General features: G+C 40.1%; 1 pseudogene; it reads right to left on the reverse strand.

The window, feature by feature from the left end:
* Window positions 1-9,160: 9,160 nt before the first annotated feature.
* LOC120860619 lies at window positions 9,161-12,743 on the reverse strand (annotated as a pseudogene).
* Between the last annotated feature and the right edge of the window lie 1,998 nt (window positions 12,744-14,741).

A 14,741-nucleotide genomic window follows, 5' to 3' on the forward strand; every position in this document is an offset into this window, starting at 1 on the left:
AGCTAGAGCCTAAGTTGATTTTTTCAGAGAAAGATGGTCAGGGATAGCCCACATTAATGTCAGAAGAGTTGGTGAAGGGCACAAAATAGTAAGACAGACAGATTCTGGTTTTGTGGTAGATGCTTGAGCAGGTCCAGGGCATCCCTCGAGTCCTGATCTGCCTTGCTCACCACATCTCTTCAAATGACCTTGTCATGGGTGGGATCTCCCTTGCTGGCTCCCAACAGTATGGAGTTTCAACAGGGGAGTCAGGCCTTGTCTCGTGTGGAGGCATACAAGTCACCTTTCCTCTCAAGCTGTAAAAGTAGTGTCAGGCTTCCTGTCAAGTTCACATAGGGAACTGTGACTTTCTCTCAAGGTGCCACAGGGCTGTCACACCAGCCATCGTGTTTGGAGTCGATATTCGAAGTGACAGTCGATTCAGTTCAGGGGAATTAGGTGTACCTGGAGTGGACTGGGACATCATTGTCTTTGAATTATGTCAAAACCTCTGGAGTTCCTCAGGAGTTTCAAGTTGAAACCGCCTCCTCGTGAGGTGCAATGGGAACGCTGGGATTCCTTTCCCGATGAAGCAGGGATATGCACCCTTATCTCGAGATGGGAGGTAAAAACGGGGCTTTTGTGAGTTGTGGTTGGACACTCGGTGTTCCTCTCGAATGGAGACGGGTATGTCAAGGAACTTCTTGAGTTGCATCAAGGTTCTCAAGGACCCTTTCAAGGCTCAAGAGAGAAGTTGGGATTTCCCTCGAGACGCTGCAGCAGAAAAGGGCTTCATCTCGCGTTGAGGTGAGAATCTCATGGTTTTTCTCCAGTTGCGGCAGGAAACTTGGTGTTCCTCTCAAGTTATGATGGGAACCTCAGGGACCCACTCGTGTTGCCCCAGGAAAGTCACGTCTCCATGCGAGTTTCAAAGGGCTTCTTGGGATTCCTGTCCAGTTGGTGCCAGTTTGCAGTCCTCATCTAGAGTTGAGGCTGGAACCTCAGGTTTCCTCTCCAGTGCTGATATGGATCTTCGAGTTCCTATGTGCCAGAGTCCAGCCCCTGCAGGATCCAAGTGTACCTTCTGGAGAGACAGCATTGGCGAAGAGATTTAGAGAGAAATAAAGAAAGAATGTTGCAGATTTAAAAATAGAGGAAATAAAGAGGCTGATTTTCCTTGGTTTTGACCAAAAGTCAATAAAGCCCCAAGACAAGGGACTTGCTCTGTTCACGTAGGCCGCATGCAAACTCCTGGTCTCCCGAGGGTGTGAAGAGGCAGAGCGCCTTCCCGTTCAGGTCTTAGAAGCCCAGGCAGGAAAATGAATGCAGAGAGCCTCTGTGCTCCAATGGATCAACCTGAAAAAGAGAGAGAGAGAAGACATGGTGTGACGAAGCTTCAGTGAGTGAGGCCCGTAACTTTATTTTCAAAGGAAACATTCATGCCTTACTTGTATATAGAGGGAAATGAAAGATGCAAAGTCATACAGAGTCAGCCCAAACATTACATCTGTTTTGTCTTTATCAAAACCAAGATTATTTTCTGCATACCTTTCCTATAAACAATGTATGTACATTATCTTCTGGCCTTGAAGGCCTGTGAACTTTTTATGACCCTCTTTTGATAAAAGCTGCTCAACCAGAAAACTTATTTTCCCTTGAAATGTTTTTTCTTTATATTTTTAATCTATGTCAGCCTCAGAAAGTATTAAACAGAGTTACATTTCTCACAGAACAAAGGTGCAGTGAGTTACAACAAAAAAGAACCAATTAGCTCAAAGGTCTGATATGGTTAATTCCAAGGCTATTGCTTGTTTTTCTTAAATTCCAACTACATTAACTATTGCACGCCCAGGTGTGCAGTGAATAAGAGATATGGAACTTAACAGCAAGCATTGGCTCAACAATGAAATCCTACACCAGCACTACACTAATAGCTTTTAACTCTTCAAAAGGCTCTATATTTTTAGAATGTTTTAGTCTTCCAGTGCCTCTCACAGTTGGGAGGTAGTGAATAATCACATACGTAGTTGCAGAGTCTGGATAAACCTGTCAGGAAAGCTAGAATGCCCACAGAGGGGATTTGAATTGAAATATTCCTTTCATGTCCAGGAGACTTATTAGCTAGAGCCCTAAGTTGATTTTTTCCAGAGAAAAGTGGTCGGGGATAGCCCCCTGTTAATGTCAGAAGAGTTGGTGAAGGGCACAAAATAGTAAGACAGACAGATTCTGGTTTTGTGGCAGATGCTCAAGCAAGTCCAGGGATCCCTTGAGTCCTGATCCACCATGCTCGCCAAGTCTCTTGAAATGACCTTGTCATGGGTGGGATCTCCCTTGCTGACTCCTGGCGCTATGGAGTTTCAACAGGGGAGTGAGGCCTTGTCTCATGTGGAGACGTGGAAGTCTGCTTTCCTCTCGAGCTGTAAAAGTAGTGGCAGGCTTCCTGTCGTGTTGACATAGGGAACTGTGACTTTATCTTGAGGTGCTGTCATACCTCCCCTTACAGGGCTGTCACACCTCCCATCGTGTTTTGAGTCAATACTCGGGGTGACAGTCAAGTCAGTGCAGGGGAATCAGGTCTATCTGGAGTGGATTGGGACTTCAGGGCCTTTTTGAATTGTGGCACAACCCCTGGAGTTCCTCTCGAGATTCAAGTTGAGACCGCCTCCACTTGAGGTGCGATGGGAAAGCCGGGATTCCTTTCCCAACGAAGAAGGGAAATGGACCCTCATCTCGAAATGAAGATGGATAAACGGGGCTCTTCTTGAGTTGTTGCAGAACCCTCGGTGTTCCTCTCGAGTAGACATGGGTATGTCGGGGAACTTCTTGAGTTGTATCAAGGGTGTCAAGGACCCTTTCAATGCTCAAAAAGGAATGTGGGATTTCTCTCGAGATGCTGCTGTGGAAAAGGGCCTCATCTTGCATTGAGGGGAGAATCTCCTGGTTTTTCTCGAGTTGCTGCAGGAAGCTTGGCATTTCTCTCGAGTTACTATGGGGACCTCAGTGACCCGCTCATGTTCCCTCAGGAAAGTCAAGTCTCCATGCAAGTTGCAAGGGGCCTCTCAGGATTCGTCATCATTCTGTGCAGGGTCCTAGGTCCTCATCTGGAGTTGAGGCTGGAACATCAGGTTTCCTCTCCAGTGCTGACATGGATCTCAGGGTTCCTCTGGAGTTTCAACAGGGGAGTCAGGCCTCGTCACTTGCAGTGACATGGAAGTCTGCTTTCCTCTCGAGCTATAAAAGTAGTTTCAAGGTTCCTGTCGAGTTGACATAGGGATCTGTGGCTTTCTCTCGAGGTTCCACAGGGCTGTCACACCTCCCATCAAGTTTTGAGTCAATACTCGGTGTGACCGTCAAATCAGTGCAGGGGAATCAGGTTTATCTGGAGTGGATTGGGACATCGGGGTCTTTTGGAATTGTGGCATGACCCCTGAAGTTCCTCTCGAGTTTCAAGTTGAGACCACCTCCTCTTGAGGTGCGACGGGAACGCCAGGATTCCTTTCCTGACAAAGCAGGGAAAGGGACCCCCATCTCGAGATGAGGAGGTGAAAACAGGGCTCTTCTTGAGTTGTGGTGGGACTCTCGGTGTTCCTTTCGAGTGCTGACGGGTATGTTGGGCGCCCGGAGCCAACACGGGAGATCCCACCCATTACAAGGTCATGGGGAAGAGCCTGGCAGGCAAGGCAGGATCAGGACTCAAGGGAGTCCCTGACCCCTCCCCCCCCATGACAAGGTCATGTGGAAAAGCCTGACAGGGCAAGGTGGATCAGGTCTCAAGTCATCCTCTGCCTGAGCATCTACCCCGCAACCAAAATCTGTCTGTTTACCTTCTGCTATACTACACTCTTCTTACATTAACAGAGTCTATCCCTGACCACTGTTCTCAGGAAAATTAACTTAGAGCCTCCAGTTAATAGTCTCCTGCATACAAAAGGAGTGTTTCATCTCAGACCTCTCTGCTGGCTGTCTAGCTTGTGTGACAAGTTTATCCACACTCTTGCTACTACAGACATGATTGTTTATGACTTCTCAACCATAAACAGCACAGAGAGTTTGGAGTATTTTGAAATACTCTTAGCATAGAGTTTTTCTAAAGATAAAAATCATGTTGGTGAAGGGTTTCATTGTTGAGTTAATGATTGCTGCCTGGCTTCCATACCCTTAGGCACCCGGGAGTATGTTAACCAATGTAATTGGAATGTCGAAAAAGAAATATAGTAGTTTTGATGTACGCAATACTAGACTTTTGAGTTAATGAAATTTCTTTTTGTTATAAATTACTGTACTCCTCTTTCTTTGTTATAAATCATTTTATCCTTGCTATGTAAGAATGTAACTTTATCACTTTCTTAAGACTGAGCAGATTACAGAAAAAAAAAATCTTAAGGGAAAACAAGTTTTCTGATTGACTAACCTTTATCAATAGAAAGAAAGATGGGGCCATAAAATGTTAATTGGTCTCCAGACCAGAAGATATTGTAAACAAACTTAAGACCCTTGTAAGAACAAAGATATGCAAAGAACACTCTGTCTTTAGATATGGTTCAGAGCAACTGACCCTGCGTGACTCTGCTTCTTACATTTATCTCTATGTACAACTTAAAGTTTAAAAGCTTCCCTGAAAAATAAAGAGACTGACCAGTTCCTTGAAAGACTGGTTTCCCCCGTGTCGTTCTTGCTTTCTCTTCTTTTCAGGCTGATTTCTTGGAGTGCAGGGGCTTGCTATGTTCACTTTTTTGCCTGGGCTTCCAAGACCTGAATGGGAAGGCGCTCTGCATCTGCACTCCTTCAGGAAACTGGGACGGTGTCTGCAGCCTATGTGAATGGTGCAAGTTACTTGTCTGGAACTTTATTGGCTTTCTGCGTAAACCAAGGAATATCAGCCTCTTTCTATCCTATATTTTCCTAACTGCTATATTCCTTCTTTATCTCTTTTGATATCTCTAAATAAATCATTCTTATAGGTCACCAACACCGTCCCCTTGAGGATACCCTGGATCCAACCAGGGCTGGACTCCGGTAAGTGGTGCCTGGAACAGGCTATCCGAAGGTAGGTCTCCCCCAGTGTGCAGTTTTGGGATGGCTAGGCCCCCAGTCAGGGTGCCACGGACCCCCCTGCATAAGGTAGGTAGGGAAAGAAGGGTGGGAAGCTTTGGGTTGAAAAGAAACCCGGTTGATAGGTTGAAAGAAACCTGAAGTGTTGATTCTTGCAATACAAGACAAGAAATCTGTACTGAAATCTTAAATCTTTCTCTATAAAATTTCTGACATGGGTAACAGTAAGTCTAAAGAACGATGGCTTTTTATGGAGTAATCTTGTGATTGTTAAACAAAAGAGTAATTAAAGTTAAGAAATCCAATATTCAATCCCTTTTTACATTTGTATAAGAACAATGTCCTTGGTTTTCAGAAGAGGGCACTGTTAATTTAGATACTTGGGTGAAGCTAGGAAAATAGCTAAAAACTTATTATACTTTGCATGGGCCTGTAGATGCTTTTGCTCTATGGAATATGATTAGAAATGTTCTGGACCCCCATCATGAGGCTGTTAGATAGCCAATGGGAGAGGCTATAGCGGTGGATGGTGGTGGATCTCCACTTTCTATGCAGATATTTTCTGTCATTGACGAAGAAAAGGAGGAAGACTGTGCTCTACCTCCCGAGGAAGGAGAGGGCTTACAGGAAGTTGTGGCCGGGCGCCCTGGTGAGCCCCCTCCCCCTCTACACAAACCTTTAAAAATTTATCCACCACTTTCTGATTTAAGGCGACCACCGCCACCTATGCTTGTGCCTCCCAGGGTCCAGGAATTCCCCACTTTGCCTCCAAAGCCTCCCAGAACATTGCCTAATGCTGAAAAAGATAGAGTTTTTTTAACAAAGGGGCTTTTAAGACAGATGCATACACTCCTTGGGGAAAAAAAATAAGAGGGAAAACAGAAAAAAATAATCATAATAAAAAGGATTCTACAAATTAAAAAAAAATGTTTCTCTTATGGCCAAATGGGGCATTTTTTATTGGCAATGTCCTGCTAAACAGAGACAACAAGCCGTGCCAATCAACCCCAGGTAGCTCAGGACTAGACCTCAGTTCCATCACCACAACAATATTAACCCCTGATGTGCCAGTTACTCCGATTCCAAAGGGCGTGGTTGGCCCCCTGCCTTAGGACATTCTGGACTTGTGCTAGGGCGTAGCTTGCTTTCTTTTCAAGGAATTTCAGTGGTGCCTGGTGTAGTAGATTCTGATTATACTGGGGAAATTAAAGTTTTTATCTCGCCACCTGCTAAAACTGTGCAAATTAATAAAGGTCAAGAATAGCACAGCTTTTGCTTTTACCTTACTATCAGATAAGAAAAACCTTGACTTCTCAAGCTAGGGGCCCCAGAAGATTTGGATCTAGTGATATAGCTTTTGGGGTGCAGGAAATTACCGCTTCTAATCCTTTAGCCCCCACAGTAGTTAAGAGTGCAAAAATATTAGATTGGCATTTTGAGGATACCTGTGGAACTTCCCAACCCTATGTAGTTCCTTTGCTCCCCTTTAGCTTATGAGGGAGGGATGTGCTGTCTCAAATGGGAGTGCTACTTTTTAGCCCTGATGACAAAGTGACCTCCCAAATGCTTCATATGGGCTATGACCCATTAAAAGGATTAGGTAAACAACAGACAGAAATAATTGAGCCAATCTGTCCAACTCCTTGACAGCTACGTACTGGACTGGGGTATCCAAATTTATAATGGAGGCCATTGTTTTCACTGCTGACCCCATTACATGGAAATCTCAATAATCAGTGTGGGTAGAACAATGGCCTCTGCCTAAAGAAAACTTACTGGCAGCTAAAACGTTAATCTTTGAACAACTACAATTGGGACATATTGAGCCCTCCAATAGTCCCTGGAACACTCCTATTTTTGTCATTAAGAAAACAATCTGGCAAGTGGTGACTTTTACAAGATTTGAGAGTGATTAATGCCACCATGGAAGTCATGGGGGCCTTACAGCCTGGGCTCCCTTCCCCAGTAGCCGTTCCAGAGGGATATAATATAATTGTAATTGATTTACAAGACTTTTTTTTTTCACCATTCCCTTAAATGCTGAGGATAAAAAGCGATTTCCCTTTAGTCTGCCATCAAAAAATCTTAAACAGCCTTATTTGAGGTTTCAATGGAAAGTGTTACCTCAGGGAATGAAAAATAGTCCCTACCTTATATCAAAAATTTGTTAATGCCACTCTAGAATATATTAGGGCTAGATATAAACAAGTATATATGATCCATTACATGGATGATATTTTAATAGCTCATCCAGATAGAGCTCATTTGCAAACTGTCCTCTAAGATTTAACTCAGGCATTGTCAGCCCTGATAAGAAGCAAAAGTTTTCAAACCTTGCTTTTGAGTTTAGACACTATCTTTTTTCCTTTGATCTGTAAAAAGTTAATAGATGAGACCCAAACCAAGACTTGATTTAAACATAAGAATGGTCCAAGGAGGATGATTTTCAGACAAGTCTGTAGACTGAAAATTAGTTGGTCCGATTAGCTCAGCCTTGAAGCTCGAGTGACCTGCCTCATATCAGCAGAGCTACCCCAATTAATTTACTATTTCAAAGAAAGCTGTTGTTGCAACCTACTGGAGTTCATAAATTGTCAGGGAATGTTTAACAGGAGGATTCCTACGTGCTGTCTCTCATAAATCCTCCATTCCTTATCAGTTCCTGGCAACAGGAACAAGTGGAATGGCATGCGACTCCCAGGACTGAGGTCATAAGATGAGACACATGCATGAATCTCCTTCAGTAAACATTGTCCTTGACAAAACTGCTTAGTCTCGATCCTCTTTCTTAAGATATGGGTTGTTTCCTGACCTTATGACCATTGTTAATCCCTTGTTCCTTTGACAACGGTTGCTGTACAGTTGTTTGGTTTTCTGATATTTATCATTGTCGAAAGAAATTCCTTGTACAACAGCCTATATATACTCACAGAAAAATCATTAAAGCACCCTTCCTCCACCAGAGGCTTGGGTCCCCGTGTCTTTCTTTCTTTCTCTCTCTCTCTCTCCCCTCCCCTCTCTCTTCTCTTCCTCTCTCCAGCTAATTCTCTGGAGCGTGGAAACCCGCCGAGCTCACTCTCCTGCTTGGGCTTTAAAGACCTCCTCGAGAGGGCGCTGGGTGCCTTCGTGAGCAGTGCAAGCCCTGTTCTAGGGTTTTTATTGGTTCTCTGTGTAAACCAGGGAATATTAGCTTCTTTCTCTCTTTCATTTTCTTATCATCGACTCCAGACCATCAGGTTCTGGTCCATTAAAGGACCACGACAATAAATGTTTCTTTTTCATCAGTGGATACCTAATGCTTTACTGAAATCTGTATATTAAATCATAATCAATTTCTTTTTTATTTTTTTATTTTTTTAATTTATTTTTTATTTTACTTTACAATTCTGTATTGGTTTCTCTGTTATTATTTAAACTTTAAACCATGGGAGAAATGGTTTAAAGATGCCATAACTTATAATGAATCAAAAATTACCTCAGTAAAATTTCCAGTAAAATAAACAGATAAATAAATCTTAAAATGTACAACCACAAATGATGTAAGTGGAAAAACTTAAGTGATAGATATATATCTCCAACATTTGTATCATTTTCTTGTACTAGCACATAGAAAATATTTTACATCTGGTTATATTGTCAATTATAGTTTATGCCATTTTCTGAACTATTTAAGGTAGACATATTTCTTATTTGTCTTTATTTGCCTGGGAATCTCCCAAAGCCAAAGTGTTTTTTTATGGAATTAATAAGGTTTTTCTTAAGATACTTACAGTTTTATGCTGAGCAGCTCTTAACATACTACTTTTATATTAAAAAGTAAACTTCCTTATTGTAGGCTATAACTCTTTAGATCATTTCAAAAGTCCTACAGTTCACATGATTTAGATCAAACTGAAGTTTAACCAGGACAATTACAAGGTCAGATATTATACACAGGAAAAAAAATACAATTCTGTATCAAAACTTTAGTTTAAGTAATCTTTTATTTCTGTTTTAATTTCTAATTTTAAAGTTACTTTAATAAAATAAAAGAGTGAACAGAAATTGGCCTATCAATTGCAAGGTTAAACTAGGTTCACAGTTCAATCTGCTATTGAGACATTCTTACTCTCAAAAAATCTTTCTAGCTTTACATTTTATCATAGAACAATTTAATATTCATTACTTTCTTCACTGACTCTTTCACATCTTTGTTCCTGAAGCTGTAGATCAGTGGGTTCAGCATGGGGATGATTACTCTGTAAAAGACAGAGGCCACCTTGACCATGAGCCATGAACTTCTGGAGTTAGGAACACAGTAGAGGAAAAGGATGATCCCATCAAAGATGGTAATGGTGGTCAGGTGAGAGGCACAGGTGGAGAAGACTTTGTGGCGCCCTCCAGTTGAAGGCATCCTTAAGACAGTGATAAAAATGCAAACATAGGAGGTGAGAATAATCATCAGGCTGCTTATTTCATTGAATGTGGCAGAGACTAAAGTGATCTCTTGGCTGAGGTCAGAGCAGGAAACAGCCACTATGGCAGCATGCTCATAGACAAAGTTATTTATGAATTTAGTCCCACAAAAGGATAACATTGACAAAAAGTATGTGTATATTAAGGAACAGGCTATACTCCAAGAGTATGATGCAGATACCAACAAGGAACAAAGCTTCTGGGACATGACAATTGCATAAAGAGGGTTGCAAATGGCTGCAAATCAGTCATATGCCACTACTGCCAAGAGGAATGTCTCTGTCACCACAAATATGCAGACAAAGAAGAATTGCATGAGTCATCCTATGAAGATTATTCTGTCTTCTATAATCAAGGTTTCTAGTAGCTTGGGTGACTAACAGAAATCAAAAAAGAATAAGTGGCTGAGAAAGAAGTACATAGGTGTGTGGAGCCTGGAACTGGACTTGATGATCAGGATCATGCCCAGGTTCCCCAGCACAGTGACTGTGTAGATGGTCAGGAAGACCAGGAACAGGAGCAGCTGGGGCTGAGGATAGTCTGAGAAGCCTGAGACAATGAAAGTGACCTCAGCACTCTGGTTTGCTTGGTTCCTGTGGACAAAATATGAATGGTGATCTACAGGGGTAAGAACCAAAACTTGAAATAGTAAGAGATCAGAAAATGTGTTGAGAAGTTCAGTGGATCTCCGTTAAGAGTGTTTCTGAAAATGCCAGACTCCCACTTTATTTCAATAGCTAGTGTCACTTACATAGTAATTCCACCGTGAATGATAATTTTGTGTTGACATAATTATCGAAAACAAAGAACTAAAACAGACTAAACCCTGCTTGCTCTATTTCAAATAATAAAATCCAGTATTTATTTATTTAGTTTTGACTGTGCTGGGTCCTGGCTGCTGCACACAGTGTCCCCCCACTGGTAGCTGTGGTTCTGGGTTTCTCATTGAGATGACGACCCCCACCCCTTGCTGCAGAGCACTGGCTCTAAAGCAAGCAGAATTCAGTAAGGGCGACTTGCTGGCTCTCGAGAGCAGGTGCAGTAGTTGTGGAGACAGGCCCCACTGCCCTATTGCATGCACTCTTCCTGGACCAGGGACTGAACCCATGGGTGTCCCTTACTGGTTAGGCAGCCTCCCAATCACTGGACCATCAGAGAAGTCCATCAAATAATAAAATTCAGAATTATCAATTGAATTCTGGAACACTCTGTTTGCATGAATTTGAGCTTAATGAAAAGAGTTCAATTGGAGGAAAAACATGAGATTCTACAATTTCTTTCCTGACTCACTTCTTTAGCTCTGAGACAAATTACTTAAAACTGTTAAATTTTTAAATGATAGGTGTTCTGACTTTGTACTTCTAGTAACCTAAAATCTTCAACCCTTTCGGGAATTGTGGTTTGAAAGCAAACTTTTTCACTTACGTTGAATTAATTTTGAAAATGTTTAAATGCTATTCTTCATAGCCTATTTTATTATTCACCAGGAGTTTCAGTCAGTTCAGTCACTCAGTCGTGTGCAACTCTTTGTGACCCCATGAATCACAGCATGCCAGGCCTCCCTGTCCATCACCAACTCCCAGAGTCCACCCAAACTCATGTGCATCGAGTCGGTGATGCCATCCCACCATCTCATTCTCTGTCGTCCCCTTCTCCTCCTGCCTCCAATCCCTCCCAGCATCAGAGTCTTTTACAATGAGTCAACCCTTCGCATGAGGTGGCCAAAGTATTGGGGTTTCAGTTTTAGCATCAGTCCTTCCAATGAACACCCAGGACTGGTCTCCTTTAGGATGGACTGGTTGGACCTCCTTGCAGTCCAAGGGACTCTCAAGAGTCTTCTCCAACACCACAGCTCAAAAGCATCGATTCTTCGGCACACTGCTTTCTTCACAGTCCAACTCTCACATCCATACATGACTACTGGAAAAACTATAGCCTTGACTAGACAGACCAACTTGGCAAAGTCCCTGCTTTTGAATATGCTATCTAGGTTGGTCATGACTTTCCTTCCAAGGAGTAAGCGTCTTTTAATTTCATGGCTGCAATCACCATCTGCAGTGATTTGGGAGCCTCCAAAAATAAAGTCTGACACTGTTTCCACTGTTTCCCCATCTATTTCCCATGAAGTGATGGGACCAGATGCCATGTTCTTCGTTTTCTGAATGTTGAGCTTTAAGCCAACTTTTTCACTCTCCTCTTTCAGCAACAAAATAAGTGCTATACCTGCTATGATAATAGCTGAAACTATCTTGGACAAAAAGCTTTTCTTTTTCCAGCAGAGCACATTGTGGAATTTGGTTGACAAAAATAAGAACTATGAAGCTACTGGACAAAGTATATAAATTTCAACATGCAATAAAACATGTATTATTGCATTTTAAGTTTTTAGCTTTTTCAAAGATAAGTGTCTGGAAAAAACCTATTTGAAATGGAACATCAGAACATTTCTTGATTATTACTGTCACAAGACATATCCTCAATAATAAGATGAGAATATTAGTATAAACTTTGAGTCACCAGAATGGAACTAGATATTTCAATAATGAATCCAAAGATTATAAGACAAGGTGTGATGCATAGTAGATATTTAGCTTTATTTATTTGAATTATGAGTAACAACTGTGATTTCAAAAAAACTTACATGTTGTGAAAATCAGGCACAAACACGGACAGCTGTCAATTGGTGCACACATTTGGGAAGGCAGTGTAGACATCCTTTCCTCTAGAGCCCACATAATAGAAACACTACAGAATTTCATTTAAACACTTAGTCTACAATCCATAATTATATTTCTTATGTCCTATAGGTTTTCTTACCATGTTACAGCTTTCTCTGATCCCCACATTCTGACCTTGTGGGAAAGATATCTTCCAAACACCATTCCCATACTAGATCCTCTGTAACAATAGTGTAAAGTCTCTGTTCTCCTTCGCTTAATATATTCTGTGCAAGATCATGAGAATAAATTTCCATGATTACTTTAACCTGACATTCAGTGACTTTAAGATTCCAAACAAATCATATTAGTGAATGCATGACATTTCTATTATTCAGTTTGATTTTTTCAAAACTGCTTGGATCTATAAAACTGTCTATCAAACAGTCTATCAAACTGTTACATAGCACATGCCCATTTCCTTATATTAATACTTTATTTACCCAGTTTATTCTCTCACTTCTAATATTTTATTTTACCACCTACTATTATAGACAGTGCTCCTTGTTTTGTCCCCTCTGTATACATACAAACATCCATGTTTATAATTAATAAGTATGATATGCTCTATTATTTGATTTATAAATATGATTGTTACTGTCACTTTATTTCTTGACGATTACAGGAAAAAGTGAAAAAATGCCCACTTTTTTTGTTATTCTTCATTTGCCAAAATGTTTATTATATTTCTGACTATATATTGGAAACCCAATGAGAAGACCAGGATGAATATTATTTGAAGAAAGAAAGTATCAGAATACACTACCACAAACATTTTAAATCAAACTAAATGGATTTGTGGGTACTTTGTTCTAAACATATGTGTGTCTCCTGCAAAGATTGTTGTAACTCTGTATTTTCTTTTTAAAATAAAACAAGAGTATGAATCAACTGCCCTAAATACAGAATCCCTTGAATGAATCATTTACTGAAGAACTCCTTGCTAAGAAGTAAACATCTGGAATGCTGCTGCTTAGTATTTAATAGAAATAGATCTGAAAAGGGTAGTGCAACCCACCAGTATATTTATTAGCTATTTCATATATTACTATTTTCATATATATATTACATATATCACTACTATTTTACATATATTACTATTGGCAAAACTCCCAGATACCAAAGGTAAGATCAAACTAAATCCTGACACCAAACTGCATCACAAATATATGCCATCAAGACCTTAGGGATGTGGAGACAAAGAATATAACTGAAGTGTTGCCTTAATGACTCAAGTAATTAGATGTTAACACTGTCTCATGTGGTATCTTGATTGTATATTATTTCCCTAAAGCCTTAGGACATTTGAATTATTGGCTTGTTTAATCTTAAAACATACACAAAATTGTATCTGTTTCTTGATTTTATATGGGTGAAAAATACAAACATATTCAAGAGAAAAATAATCTATTTGACAGTATTGTAGAAATAGCTTTGATTAAACCTTGTTTATTTTTCTATTTTCTTATGACAGTATACTCTTCATGTTTTCTTATGTTTTTAAAAATAGAGTTGCCTAAACAGTAAGCCATATCATTTATTTTGTACGTTACACTGTTTATATTGTAAACTTCATATTATATTTTTACACCATTGATTTTATCAAGAGAAAACAACTTTCATTGGCTTTTCAAATGTAAATACAGTGTTCTTAGACATTTATATTTACCATCAAATCTTGAAAACCAACTCATGGACATGGATTTAAGGAAACTCTGGAAGATAGTGGAGGAGAGTGAAGCCTGGTGTGCTACATTCCATGGGGTAGCAAAGAGTTGGACAGGACTTAGCAACTGAACAACAGTGTACCAAATGCACAATTTTTTTGCATGTTAAATCCCTCTTAGATATGATATATTATCTTATTTTATATATCAATGAACTAATTTGCTATTTGAACTGGTTGCCCATGTTTATTTATGATATATTATTCTGTACATTTCTTATCTGGTGATACTGTCATCATACAATAAGCTATAAAACATCCTCTTCTTATTTTACAGAGAGGCAAAGTTTATGAAAGATTTACAATGATATCTTCTTAACGTGGAATCTTCCTTTAGGATAAGACTATAATATTCTTGAAGACTTTTCTGGAGTTTTGATAATAACAGTAGGAAATAAACACCAAATGTAATTAGAAAATTACTTTTTTTTTCCCACAGAGATTGAGAATTTATTTTTTTGATGATATGCTGAATCAAAACATACAATATTCTTTGAAGAATGTCTAGCTGACACTGAAATCATGTTTAAAAAACCATTATTTTGTAAGGCCTTTTATTTTTTTTTCTTTTTATTATTATTATTATTATTATTACTTTACAATACTGTATTGTTTTTGCCATACATTGACATGAATCTGCCATGGGTGTACATGAGTTCCCAATCCTGAACCCCCCTCCCACCACCCTCCCCATATCATCTCTCTGGGTCATCCCAGTGCACCAGCCCCAAGGATCCTGTATCCTGTATTGAACCTAGACTGGCAATTAGTTTCTTACATGATAGTATACATGTTTCAATGCCATCCTCCCA

The sequence above is a fragment of the Oryx dammah genome, unplaced genomic scaffold (genome assembly GCF_014754425.2).
Source record: "Oryx dammah isolate SB20612 unplaced genomic scaffold, SCBI_Odam_1.1 HiC_scaffold_11140, whole genome shotgun sequence".
NCBI classification, from domain to species: Eukaryota; Metazoa; Chordata; class Mammalia; order Artiodactyla; family Bovidae; genus Oryx; species Oryx dammah.